Consider the following 14,620-nt stretch of genomic DNA (forward strand, 5'->3'; position numbering starts at 1 on the left):
CCCTGCTCTTCCTGTCCCTACTCTTCCGAGAGCTATGGACACCCTCAAGCACCTACAGCCCCTTGGACCACTGGAGAGAGAGGCCGCAGCTTCATCTCTGCAGCTCCCTGACTCCACCCCACGCCAGCATCTCCTTCACATCCATGGCTCCCACACTCCAGGGAATGCCCCCCAACCCCACTCTGCAGCAGCCGGAGCCTCACAACACTGCTATCATCTCCACTCAGCAGGGAAGGAAACTGAGGTTCAGAGAGGGGAGGTGCCTTACCCAAGGTCACACAGCTGGTTAGCCGAAAGATTTTGTGTCCCTTGTACCTGGCACATTGTACTCCACGCATGATGTCCTGGAAAAGCCTGAAGCTCTAGGAAGCAGGGGCGCTGCAGTCTAGGCCTGACTCTGCACCTTGGGAAGTCACTCACCTCCTCAGGCCTCAGTTTCTCCTTCTAAAGAACAAGGGGGATGGGCCCACGGAGCTCTGCAGACCCCCACACTTCCAAGGAAACAGCTTGGCCGTGTGGCCTCAGGCAGCCCTCACAATCATCAGGTACACCCCTCTGAATGCTGACTCTGTCAGTGAAAAGGCTCTCCCTATCTCTTTTCTATCAGTTTTACAGGTAACCCTCAGAAGTGTCCCAAACAACGGAGGTTTGTTTTAGTCTCACAAGCATTCTCCAACCAGAACTTGGTTTTTCAAAATAAAGTAATTGGACAAGTGCCTCATAAAATGTGACACTACGTAAAGATTCAAATATGAGGCAACCTCTCTTTTCAGAGGGATAAATTTGGGGGAATACCCACTTGCCTCATATTTGATCATGTACGGTAGCTGCCCCTCCCCAGAGGCCTGGGGGAGCAGTCTAGCTGCACTAGGCTTCTTTCAGGGCACCACTGACTCCGTGCTCCAGCCACACCCACAGCAGCCCCTCCCTGAACCCCCTAAGAAGACTTTGGTCTCATGGGGATAGTTCCTGGGAGGGGAGGGCTACAGACCCAGGTGGGCTAGGGCAGATATGTGAGACAGTGACATTGCACCAAAAACAGAATGATGAAGAAGAGCCAGGCCAGCAAAAGTATTCTGAGAAGAGGAAACAGCAGGTGCAAAGGCCCTGGGGCAGGGATGAGCTGGGAGTATGTACTAAGGGGCCAGAGTGGCTGGCATGAGGTGGGTGAAGGGAAGAATGCTAGAAGGGGCCTGGGCAGTGAAGTTCATAGCAGCACTGCCCCCCACAGCCAAACCTGCACACCGAGTGTCAGCAAGAGGGACAATGTGAGAAACCTGGGACACCACACAACAATATCACACAGCAGGTAAAACAAAAGGGCCATAGCAGCCCACAATGATGTGGATGAGTGTGAATGATATATTGTAATATTCAGTGAAAAAAGTTCGCCCCAAAGACTACAGCCTAAAATAACTTTAAAAAAACATTTAGGAAAACATATGGATGTGATGAAATAAAATAAGGAAAGCTAGTGAATGAGACACCGGGATTCAGGGTGCTGGCTACAGTGAGTGGGGGAGGTGAGGTAGAATTGGGGGCCAGATGGTTGGATGGATACTGTCAAGGGCCGGGCTTTTGTCTGGAGAAATAGAGGGATGGGTGCTTATCACATTATTAAAAACAAACAAGCAAATGGAGTAGGCCGTGCATGGACCAATGATGAATTTATCTCATGTACAAGCCTGGGTGGTGACCATTTGATTCAGAACCTCAGAAACCAGGCCAAGGAGTTGGGGTTTTACTGGAAGAGCAAATGGGAGTCACTGCAGGGTTTGGGGCTGGGAGTGACCTGATTTGATTCCTATTTTATAAGGATCTCACTCTAGTTGCTTACGGAGAATGGAGTGGGGAGGGGAGGCAGGGCGTCCAGTTAGAAGGCCACTGCCATCCACCAGGCAGGAGGTAATGCTGGGGACAGGGGTCAGTGGTGGCTGATAAAGCTGAGAGCTCTGTTTTACCATGTCCAGTTTGAGATGTGGAGCCGGTTACTCTCCCTTTGCACCTCACACACAGATCCCTTCTCCACCCTGTGTCCAGAGGGGCCAACCCCTGTGGACAGCATCTCCTGGGCTCCTTTGCTCTCTGGCTTCCAGTAGGAGACCAGAGGATGGGAGGAGATAGAACTTGGGATATCTCCTCTACAATGAAAGGTATGTGGCTCCGTGTGGTACCAACTACCACTAAATAAGAGGCATGGTGCTAAAGGGGCCTCTGGGTTTTGGAGGTTGCATACACCACACCTGGGGGTGCAGCTCTGACCTATTGACTGGGGAACTGGTACGCCTGCCAGTTTTGGATGGGCCCAAAGTAAGAGCGGGCTCTGCATTTGGTCCAGACTATAGTGCAAGCTGTCCTGCCACACGGGCCTTATGATCCAATAGATCCAACGGGACTTGGGGTGATGGGGGCTGAATGGCGTTGGGTCATGTCCCTGGCATGGCCCTCACAGAATCGCAGCACAAACCACTGAGGTTTGGGAGCCCAGCTTGCTCTCCCCCACCGACAGCTCTTCAGGTTCTGGGAGAGACTGGACCCCGTGGGCACGGGACACCAAAGGGCTGGGTGACCTGAGCTGCTGGCTGGATGTCCTCCTGTTGCCTACCCTCCGCTGCCCCTGTCTTCTCCCCTGCTCTGTGCCCCGGAGCCTGACCTCTGTGGACTGTATCAAGGGGCTCCTTTGTCCTCTGGCTTCTGGCCGAGTTCAGCATTGAGGAGCCCCAGCAGGAGATTGGAGGGGGGAGGGGAAAGGGGTCAGAGCGGAGTGTCCCTGGGAGAGGTCCTTGCTCTGTCATAGCAGACTTCTCTACGTGACTCCTTCCGTGTCCCACTAGCTGCTCTGTGCCCTCGCCCCTCAGCCACCCCAGGGTTGCTACCCAAGCTCTCTAGGTACCGCACTATCCTTGTGGTTTCTTACTCCTCACCAAGCTTTTTTATTCATTCCTTTATTGGGCCCCCTTAACTTATCTTAATTTGAGCATGCTGTTTCCTACGGGGACCCCGTATGATAGGTGTGTAGGCAGAATTCTAAAATGACCCCAGGAGTCCGCCCCCTGGTGTACATGTCCTGTAGAAACCCCTCCCCATGAGTCTAAATATGATGGGATAGTCACTCCTGTGACTACATTATATAAGACCCTATCATAGCAGACTGGAGAGAGATTCTCCCGCTGGCTTTGAAGAAGTAGGCCGCCATGTTGTGAGAGGCCCACATGCCCGGGGCTGAAGGTGGCCTTTAGGAACTGAGAGTGATTCACCACCAACCGCCTGCAAGAAGACCCCAGTCCAACACCTGCAAGGAAGCGAATTCTGCCTGGATGAGCTTGGAAGAGGACCCTGAGCCTCAGATGACATTGCCACCCTGGCCGACACCTTGATTTCAGCCTGATGAGACTCTGAGCAGAGAACCCAGTTATGCAGTTACCCAGCTTCTGACTTACAGGAACCACGAGACAATAAATGGGTGTTTTTTAAGCCGCTAAGTTTGTAGTGATCTGTTATGCAGTCATAGAAAACAAACACACTGGATTTTATCCGCTCCTCCAAACCATGAGGTTGAGTGTGAGCCTCAAATATGTGCACAACACAGGGCTGCAGCAGGTCCAAAGGCATAAGTAAATCATGCGAACACTTGGCTTACATGCCCGTGGAACCTGCTGCTGGACTCTGCCATCTCCTCTGGGGAATTCCCTGCGACCAGTTAGCAGAAGAGAAGCCACTAGGAGCCTGATTTACAAATGGGTGTGCATGGTGTGTCACCACCAGCCAGAGTGGATGGAGGCTGCATTACAACCCCACTCAGGGGCTTCCCTGCGAGTGGTGAAAGGAGATCCTCCTATGAGCAGGGCCTAACTTGTACCTGATGCCCACGTCAGAGGAAGGAGGGACAGCCTGAGGTATGGATCTACATTGATTCATGGGCAGAGGTATATGGGTTAGCTGGCTGCTCAGGGTTTGGGAAAGAACAAGATTGGAAAACTGGTGGGTATGTGGCTGGACCTCTCAAAATAGGCAGTGTGTGAAGATATTCACTCCCAGGAAATGTGCACCAGAGGGTAACCACTGAAGGTGAGGCTCTCAATAGCTAGAGGGACAAGAGTACCCATCTTGCAGATGTCAGTTAATCTCTCTCCCAAGCTCAATGGGCTCGTGAACAAAGTGAGTGTGACAGCGGGTGTATTAGTCTGCTTGGGTTGCCAAAACAGAGTGGGTGGCTTGAACATCAGAATCTACTACACACAGTTCTGGAGGGTGGGAAGTCCAAGATCAAGGTGCCATCAAGGTAGGTTTCATTCTGAGGGCTCTTCTCTTGTCTTGTAGGCAGCGCCATCTTGCCGTGTGTTCACCTGACCTCTTCTTTGCATGCATGGAGAGAAAGAGAGAGGGAGCTCGCTGGCGTCTCTTATAAAGACTATTCTTATAGGATCAGGGCCCCAGACTTATGACCTCATTTAACCTTAATTACCTCCTTAGAAGTCCCATCTCCAAATACAGACACACTGGGAATTAGGGCTTCAACGTACGAACTTGGGGAAGACACCCTCAGTCCATAACAGCAGGGAGGAAGGCTTTTCATAGGCTCAACAACATGAACTCCCCCTTACCAAAGCTGATCTGGCTGCTGCCATTGTTGAGTGCCAAGTCTGCCAATAAGAGACCAGTGCTGGCCAATGGTGCCCAAATGGCACCACTGCCCAGGAAACCACGATGATGGCAAGTTGATTACCTTGGATGTCTTCCACCATGAGGACTGCATCAATTCATCCTCATGGAATCTGGGTATAGATTTGTCTCCTCTGCTGGAGACTTCTGCCAGCACCACCATCTGTGGTCATACAGAATGCTTTCTCCATCACCGTGACGTGCTGCACTGTTGCCTTCAACCCAGAAGTGCAATTAATAGGGAGAAAAGTGTCACAGGGGGCTTGCACCCACCAGCTAGCCTGAGGGGATGGAGGAATGGCTGCTGAGGGCTCAGTTACAGCAGCAGCTGGGAGTCAGCACCCCGTGATGACGTAGGGGATCCACCGCTTAGGATGGCGCGTGTGCCTTAATCAGTGACCAATGTACAGTGCTGTCTCCCACCAGGAGCGTCCCCACTCACTTTTAAAAACAATAACAGCTTTATTGTATATAATGCACATGCCATATTACTCATGTACTTAAAGCATACAATTCAATGGGCTTGGGTATATTCATAGTAGTGCAACTATTACCATAGACTACTCACGGTTATCCCTTCATAACCCACTTACGAAGTTTTGGCTTCCCGTCTCTGCAACATAACAGATCATGTTGGAGCCGTGCCCAAATTCCCCCAGATTCCTGTTGTCCGTGTTTGGGTCCTTCCTGGGTTGGGCGTGGTTTTGCTTCTAACAGGCACATCTGAGACTTTTTCAGAGAACATCCCTTGGGCTTCCAGAGCCTGCTTGGCCCACAAGCTCAGACAGCTGGAGGTGCCTGAGCATTTACATCACCCCCGGGGCAGTCCTTAACCAGTGACTGAGGGTGAAGGAGTGTGACAGCCCAGTTCTCTGGCCTCAGCTCCCGGGCTGAGGCTGAGAGCTTGCCTGAAATGGCATCCTTCCTGGCTTCTCCCCCTTCCCTGTCCTGATCTCCCCTCTCCCTAACTGGTCTCTCCCAAGAGCACCTCCTTCATAAATCACTCCTACACTAAACTCACCTTGGGGTCTGCTTTGAGGAATCCAAACTACGACAGCGGCCTTGGGCTCAGCAGGCTGGGGGGGGGGCGGCAGCTAGTTCTCAAGGCTTCCATCAGAAAACACTGCCATGGTTCCGCTAAATTAGAAGCTGGGCTTCCTCTTGGCCACTTTGGGCTCCTTGTGCTATTGAACTGACAGGCAAAGAGTTGCCGTGCTGTCCTGAGTGGGTGACTGCAACTCCCAAGGGGGCACGGGGCTCTGCTGCACACAGGGAAAAGAAAACTGGGCCTGGAACCTGCCGAGCCACTGAGGTCGGGGACAGATGCTTCCATATCCTCTAAAACAGTAGGCGGAAAGCTGCAGGAAATGACAATGACGGGCTGACCAAGGACTCGGGCCACGTGAGGGGGAAGAACTGGGTCACCCTCCCAGGCACAGAGCTCCCACCCACTGAGCGGCTGGCAGAGCACGAGGGGAACATAGAACGGGTGCTAGAAAGAAGCACTAATGATGATTTGCCTCTGCCCCTCAGCCAGCTACAGACAAGGCGACTGCCGCCACAAATCGCGTCTTATGCTGACTAGTCAGTTTCTTTCCCCTTTCCTGCCATCTAGCTGATGCTCTGGTTTAGGTTCCAGGCTGGAGTGTGACTGAAGTGACGTCACACCAGGACGATACAGAGGCTGATGGCTTGTGTCCCTCCTCTGATTTTGAAGATGAGTGTTTCTTGCTCTGAGAGAAGGGCAAGGACGTTGAGTGGCACGGGGTGGACTGTGGCAGTGACTCTCTGTTTGCCTCCCCCCAACTATTCTCTGCCCTCTTGCCCTACTCTGTGACCAAGGGGCTAAGCCAGAGCACTGTGAACTGCATCCCACCCTCACCCCTAATTCCACTGCCGCCCACAGCTCCTTTGCCCTGTGGCTTCCAGTTGGATTTGGCCAGTGGAAAGCACCAGCAGGAGATCAGAGGGTGGGAGGAGAGTGAGGTAGGGCTGTTTCTACCCAGTTCCCTCTATGGTCTAAGCTATTTTGGGGGACCAAAGTTATATCCCTCCATGACTGCAGCCCCTGCAGGCAGACCTGCCTCCACAGGCTCCAGCTCACTCTGGGGACACTATTTTCTAGTCTAATCTTTTTTTTTTTTTTTTTTCTTTTTCGGTACGTGGGCCTTTCACTGTTGTGGCCTCTCCCGTTGCAGAACACAGGCTCCGGACGCACAGGCTCAGCAGCCATGGCTCACGGGCCCAGCCGCTCCGCGGCATGTGGGATCTTCCTGGACCAGGACGCGAACCCGTGTCCCCTGCATCGGCAGGTGGACTCTCAACCACTGCGCCACCAGGGAAGCCCTCTAGTCTAATCTTGAACCTTCCAAGTTGACTTCTGTTTCCTGCCAGGACACCTTTTAGACATGCAGGGAGAGAGGTGTGTAGACAAAGTGACACAAGTGTGGAGCCTGGGCCAGCCCTTACAGTGCACTAGACTGAGTGTAAGGACATGGATCTGGACGAGTAACTCCAAAGAAAGAGCATTGTCAAGAAACAAGGAGGGTCCAGGGCCTGCCTGAGGAGTGCCAACATCCAGAAAGCAGGCAGAGGAGGGGGCAGGGCAGCAATGCACGAAGGAGCAGCAGTGAGGCAGGAATCAGGAGAGAATAGCGTCCCAGAATCTAGAGAAATGTGTGTAAAATGCATCAAGAGGTCGAAGGAGCAGAAGACAGAGAACTGACCCCTGGATTTGGCCATGAGCCTATCACTGGTGACCTGGATGGGTGAGTCAGATGTCATCCTTACCTGTGACGAACCCACAGGAGAGGCAAGTGAGTGTGGTAATGTCTTGGAGGGAGAGGTACAGGACACACCTGGCATCAAAGGAGAGCAAGACCGGACTTCCTTGGGAGGCTCAGAGCAGGCTCCATGCAGGTGCTGATGAGGCCCAGGGGAAGGGTGGCCCAGGCAGAGGATGCTGTGTGAGCAAGGCATTTTGGGAAATTCTCGTGCAATGGGGGCAAAGAGGCATAGAAGACTCAAATGCTCAGCTGGACTGTGGGTTGTGAAAGGCCTGTAGGCTAGCCTGAAGAACTGGGCCTTGCAGCAGTGGGGAGCAAGAGGGTTTCATGTGGGGGAGTGCCCTGGCCAAGATGTGGGAGGGAAACAGCCACCATATCCTAGGAGCCCAGCACAAGGCCTGGCCCATTGCAGGCACCCAATAGATGCATATTGGCACTGCGGACAGAATACGGGCCACTGCTGATGTTAAAGATGGTGGCTGACATCATCCTATGACTCGGTTGGTATACTGTGCTAGCAAAAAATTCATTCCAGATTGGAAAAAAAAGCCAAAATTCAGATGTTCAAAAACACTGACAAAGACCGACAGTGAAATGGCCAGGGTTTCCAAACCAGGTGTGTTTCACACATTTCGGAACGAGGTGTTATTATCTCTTCTTTCCCCAAGTGGGGGGTGGGGGGAGAAACTCTTCCAGCAAATGGCTGAGAACACTGGGAGGCAACTCAGTGTTTGCTGGGTACCTGGAGTATAGCTGGGAATTAATTGTCCGTGAATACGGAAACGTAGCCAAGTCCACACAGAGTGTTCCATGGACAGCATCTGCTCCCAGGAAGAAAGGAAGGGAGGGAGGGAGGGAGGAAGGAAGGAAGCAAGGAAGGAAGGAAGGAAGGAAGGAAGGAAGGAAGGAAGGAAGGAAGAAAAAGAAAGAAAGAAAAAGAAAGAAAGAAAGAAAGAAAGAAAGAAAGAAAGAAAGAAAGAAAGAAAGAAAGAAAGAAAGAAAGAAAGAAAGAAAGTCCTGATTCCAATTAAAAGAAGAAAAAAGATGAAGACAACACCCAGCAGCTAATTACTGACAGACCAATGCCTGTGTTAGCTCGAATGCAAGAGCTGACATGATAGAATGTTAGCATCTCGCGATCTGCTGTTAATTAAATGTAGCACAAAGGCACAGAGGAGCCGTACATCTGCTCACAGGATGCCGCATGGCTTGGGGAACACTTGCTGGCCCGCCTACCCGCTCACTCACCGGGGCTGGCGTGGAACCCCCAGCCTGGGCTTGAGGGCAGGGGTGAAGGACTCTATGGTTGGAGGTTGGACGGCCCCAGAAGGAGTGAGAGATGGGCTTGAACCTGGTCACCCAGATGCCCTCTGCAGATCGGCTGTGTGTGTGTGTGCCCAGCCAAGCGTTTCTCTGAAGGTGGAGGGGTCAGTTTGGTGGCCATGCTTGAGAAGAAAATCTTAGCCGGAGAAACCTTTAACATTTTAAGTTAGCAGTAAGAGCAAAATATTGGAAACAACCTAAAAGTTTCGTAGCGGGGCACTGGTTACGTAAATTAAGGTGCATCCATGCAGTGAAGGACTACTCAGCTGCTAACAAGAATGAGGCCAGGAGGATCTCCAAACTCTGATGCGGAAGTTCATAACCAGGATCCGGAAGAGAATTAAGGGCTCTGTGAACTTGGCTGGGGGAAAATTACGTGTTGATTTTCACTAACCTCTAACTATAATTCAGTGTTTCTGTCAATTATGAGTTCAGGCCAACAATCCCAGTAAAATTAGCAGTGACTTGGTCACCAATAGAAATCACAGATTTCCTCATATCACTTTACAATGGTTGCAAATAACTCAAAATATCAATTATATCACTACTTAAAAACGGCTAACAGTGATTAGACCCACCGATAGATTTTGTTATTTAATGTGTTAGTAAAGAAGTACATGTATTACTAAACCACAAATGTATTTCTCTATTTTGACAAGTATATTAAACATGATTGGTTTCCTCTGTAACCTTATGTGTTTTATTTTATCCATTTAAAGCACTGCTCTGAGAAGGGGTCATAGGCTTTTCCAGACTGACAAAGGGGTCCATGGCTCAAAAAAAGCTCAGAAAATCTGCCCTGGTGTTAATGAAAAGAGAAATGTGCAGAACAGTGTGGATCATGCACTACCATTTGTGTGTTTTAAAAAAACATATCAATGGAACAGATTAGAGAACTAAGAAATAGATCCACACAAATATGCTCAATTGATCTTTGACAAAGGTGCAAAAACAATTCAATGGAGGAAAGATAGCCTTTTCAACACATGGTGCTGGAGCAATTGGACATACACAGGAAAAAAAATGAAACTCAGCCTCACACCTCAGACAAAAATTAACTCAGATGTAAAATGTAACACTGAATCTGAAAAACCTGAGTGGGCTGTATCAATATCAATATTCTGGTTATGATATTGCATCATTGAGGGGAACTGGGTAAAGGGCATGTGAGATTTCTCTGTGTTATTCCTTAGAACTGCATATAAATCTATACTTATCTCAAAATCAAATTTAGTTAAACAAACAAACAAAAAAGCTTGTACAAATCATCTCTGGAAGGAGACAGAAAAAAGAGGAGATGTCTCTGAGGAAAGAAATGAGAATGGGTAACAGAGGTGGTGAAAAAAAAATCTGCTTCTGGCTTATACTTTTACAGTTTTCTTATATTCACAATTAATTAATTATTTTAAAACAAAAACAAACAAAAAGTTTGGAGAAAAATGAAGACATGAGCATGAAGAGAAATCATCCCGATGAAAATCAAAACTGTTTCCTAGGTTAAATTTGAATTAAAAGCACCATTATTGATAATTTTCCTATCTACCTTGCAGAAGGGTATATATTTAAATTTTAATATACCTCAAGTATTCATTTTCTAAAAATCAACTTCACACTTCTTTGTTCATTTTCAAAATGAAAATAAAGGGTTTTGATTTTTTTAATAATTTTATTCCTTGTATAAGATCTGAGCTAGGTTGTTCTTTGTGTTCAGCCTGTCCACATGCCTTGAAAGCAGCTAGGCTGGGTGGACTACAGTTGGGCAGCAAGTCTCGGGGGGCCCATGAGTTCCCCAAGACTCCCAACTCTCCCCTGCTGAGAAGCAGGAGAGGCCCGTATGGTTGGGAACTTAGCTCTGGACTCAGGTGGAATTCAGATTTGATCCTGGCTCTGCCACTTATAGACTGTATGACCAAGAGCAGGAACTTAACCTCTGTGGGCCTCAGTTTTGCCATCTGTAAGATGGAGGAATTACAGTGCCTGCCTGGAGGAGTCGCTGTGAGAATTCACAGAGAGAATTTGTGGAAGCACTCATACAGTGCCCAGCACATGGGGAGCATCAGGAAATAAAGGGCCACAGCTGTTAGCCTTTGTGATTCTTAGCCTCCCGACACAGACTCAAAGAGGATGCTGCCTTCAATCATCTGACCACACGAGTACCATATACTGTGCACTGAGATGTGGTATCGAAGGCGCATTTCTCATGAGAGCTCCCTGCATCCTCAGCACACCCCTGAGCCAGTGCTAAGAGGGCAAAGGGAGGCTCAGAGAGGTTATGTGATGTGCCCAAGCGCACACAGCTACGAAGAGGTAAGGAGGAAGAGGTAAGGAGGAAGAGTGGGGCCCTAAGACCTTGGGCCTTGGCCAAGGAGAAGAAGCCATGGCTCATTCTAGGGCCTCTGAGCAGCTCTCTAGTAAGAGGGGCCTAGGTCCAAGCCCACCAAGACCATGGCGTCCAGGAGTGGAAGGAGCTGTGATAATCCCCAGGGCGGCAGGAGACAAGGGAGAGGACCTTGTCTCCTGCCCTAGACCCAGAAGGGCATGTTTAGTCTGCAGAGGATCCCCACCTACTCTCCAGGAAAACTGGGAAGGTCAAGGTGGGAGGGCTTCTCTCCAGTAGGGTTTGGGGGGCCAGAACCTACAGGTGAAGCCTTAGAAGACACACCTCTGTCCTCCACTCTGGTCAAAAGAACAAGCATTCTGTCAGTCCCAGCTCAGAACATGGGGCTTGAGGTGAAGCCCAGGCCACAGCAGGGGCTCGAGCAACAGGAGGTGTTGACTGCCTTCTGGCCCAAAGACCCCAAGGGCCCTTTCCACACTGGTCACAACAAAGCCTATTTTAGCATTCTCTCAGGAGGCTTTGCATGCGGGGGTCAGTGAGTAGAGTGAGCAGTGGTTTTAGGAGGCAAAAGTCCTCAGGCTGCTCTCTGTGCTGTGCTAGAATCTGCCCAGAAACGAGGGTGCACTCAGGTAGTCTGTGTTCAAAAAAATCTCAAGATGTAAGTCAGGGCAAAATGGATATTAACAACTCTGTTAACTGGTGCCCAGGGATGTATGTCGTCCTCTGTACGCCCTCGGCCACTTATAAGATGTGTGACTTTAGGCGAATCACTATCCCTCTCTATGCCTCACTTTCCTTCATAAAACAGGGATGATAACATACCACTTCGCTGGGTTGCTGTATTAAATGAGGGAGGGGTGCTGTGCTTGGCACACAGTGGAGTTTCGGTAAAGGCTGACTCCCTGCTCCTCTGCCTCCGTGTGACACCCGAGCAGATGGAGCACAAGTGTAAGGCAGAAACGCCGAGTGAGTGGCCAGAGGCAGGGTAACTCAACCCTCTGCCCAATAATGCACAAAATGACCCTGAAATTCTGCAACTGGTGCTGGATAACTGTAGTCCTAACCAATGCTGAGCCCTCCTGGGAGTGGGGACACAGAGACAAATGAGACCTTGTCATTGCTCCCAGGAAGCTCACGGGCTTGTGGGAGGGACAGTGTGATAGAGGGCAGCAGAGGGCCTGGGCAGGCCCCATAGATCCTCCTAACCCAGGCTGAGGAGCCCTGGAGGAGGGGTCACCCGGACCAAGTCGGAAAGGGATAAGTAAAAGATGAGTTAGGCGAAGCTGGAAAGTCCAGGAAGAAGGCTTAGCGTGAGCCAAAGTGCAGAAAGGAGAGAAAGGGTGCGGGGATACGTCATGGGACACTGGGATTGGGACTGGTATCTGAACACAAAGATAGTAGAGCATCTATTTCAAGAGCAGGGCAGAGCAGAGGTGATTGCTGACAGGTTGGTGATTATACAGCCCGGGCTAGAGGCTCATCATTTTGATTTCCCAGGAGCGCTGCACGCCTATTCCTCCAGCTGTGCTTGCGGAGGCGCAGCCACGGACCCGCGTGCTTCTGCCGAGACCCGTCGCTAAGCAACAGGCCCCGCCCCTTGGGTTGTCTCGCCTCCACGCGCCCTCTCCTGGTGGCCCCTTGCCAGTGCATCCGGCGTCAGGGAATGCCGCCTGCCGCCTTCCAGAACGTTCTCCCAACTCATAGCCAAGCCTTGGTCCTTTGGGTTGAGCAATGCTGCCCCCGCCGATGGTCTCTCTGCTTCCAATCTTTTTCTGCCAGGACCTGGATGACTCCACCCCTGCAGGACCTGGGCTGTGCCAGCCAGTGAGGGAGGCGGCCAAAGACTGGGGCAGGCAGGTTGTGCTGAGAACACTGGTCTCAGAGCAGTAGGGAGCCATGGAAGGTGCATGAGCGGGACAGCAACATGAGCGGATCTGGTGTTTCAATGCTCACGCTGTAGCTGCTGGAGGACAGCCTTGTGGAGCAGGGCATTCAGGGAGCACAGATTAAATTGACTGGAAAGGCTACAGGCAGCAGGGGTCAGCTGAGCCCACCAGGAAGTAACCATGGTGAGGGCACACAGGAAAGGGCAGGCTGGGGCTCTCAGAACTTGGGGTTCACATCAAGGGGAAAGGAGCTAGGCAGGGGTCCACCCTGCCCCACAGCTGGTCTTTTCAGCCCCAGCAGGCACCCTCAAGGCTGCAGGATAGATGCTGACCAGTCTCTGAGACTCATCAGTTCACAGGTCTGCAGGACAACTGAGTAATCCTCCCCTTCCAGGAGTCCTGTGGACATGGATCCCTAGAGGACAAGGGAACATGGCTCTTATCCATAGGACAGAGCTTCCCATCTCAACCCTGCAGGCTAATTAAACATTAGCCTGGAATGGTGTGGAGTCCATGTGGTCACAGACTGCCTCTTGTGTGTGTAGATAAGAAATGCAAAAACAGCTTTATGGATTAATGCAGTTTGGTTGAAAAATCTTTCAAAGCATGGGGTCTAAGATAAAGCAAAGTGATGAGAAATTAGGATCACTGATCCAGCCCCACCTGGCCATACTGTCAGAAGGTCACAGGTCCAGTGAGGGCAGAGTTACGCCAAGTGGAACCAGACGCCGGGTCTTCTCCCACCCTCCTGGGGTTCCTGAAGCCCTGTGGAGCCAGGGGCAGCACCAGCACTGGGGTGGCTGATAGCTTTAGCCTCAAAGCCAGGCTAGTCCAAAATCGCTGCATCATCAGGTCCAGACTGAAGCCAGTGTGACCTGCAGGCCTCGGTATGCCTGGTTCTGCTCTGCCGAAAGCACCGTCTGTAAAGCAGTAACTGAAAAATTCCTGACTGTACTTGCTCCAGTACCTTCCAACAGAACAGGCCCAGGCCCTTGGACTCCAGCCACCGCACTGATGTTGAGAGAACAGTTAGAATATCACTTCTCAGTGTTCTTCCTGCCACCTGTCCTAAGACGCCTGACCCACAGGCAAGACAGGAGGCAGGTTGGCCTAGTTTTCTGGGTGCCAATCCTTCCCAGACGGAGAACAGGACACCGTCCCTCACCCTCAAATCTGTCACTCCGGGTCTCCTACCCTTTCTACCTCCCTGAGAGTGCCTACCCTCACTTAACTCATTCTTGCACTTTAAGATGCAGTCAAAGCCCCAATTTTTCCAGAAGGCTTTCTCTGACCACATCCCCCCCGCCCCCACCAGCAGCCCCTTTACCTCTCTCTGTCCCATAGCAATCCCACTGGACTGTCTATTTGTCTGTTTGTCCCACCAGATTCCATGCTCCTCATGGGCAGAGCTGATTGCCAGGTTCTGAATCCAGCAGAGATGCAGGATGCTTTTTAAATGACAGAGGAAGTGAAAACAAGGGAAGAGAACCAGGACCCTAAAACACAAAAATGGGATCAAGTTCTATTTTTTTAAAACCATGTCACTTGGCAGGGACCATGAAAGGAGCTAGGGAAGAGAAACTAAAAGAAATCTTTACATTTTATGTGTCTGCATGAAATTTCCT

The sequence above is a fragment of the Kogia breviceps genome, chromosome 1 (genome assembly GCF_026419965.1).
Source record: "Kogia breviceps isolate mKogBre1 chromosome 1, mKogBre1 haplotype 1, whole genome shotgun sequence".
NCBI lineage: Eukaryota > Metazoa > Chordata > Mammalia > Artiodactyla > Physeteridae > Kogia > Kogia breviceps.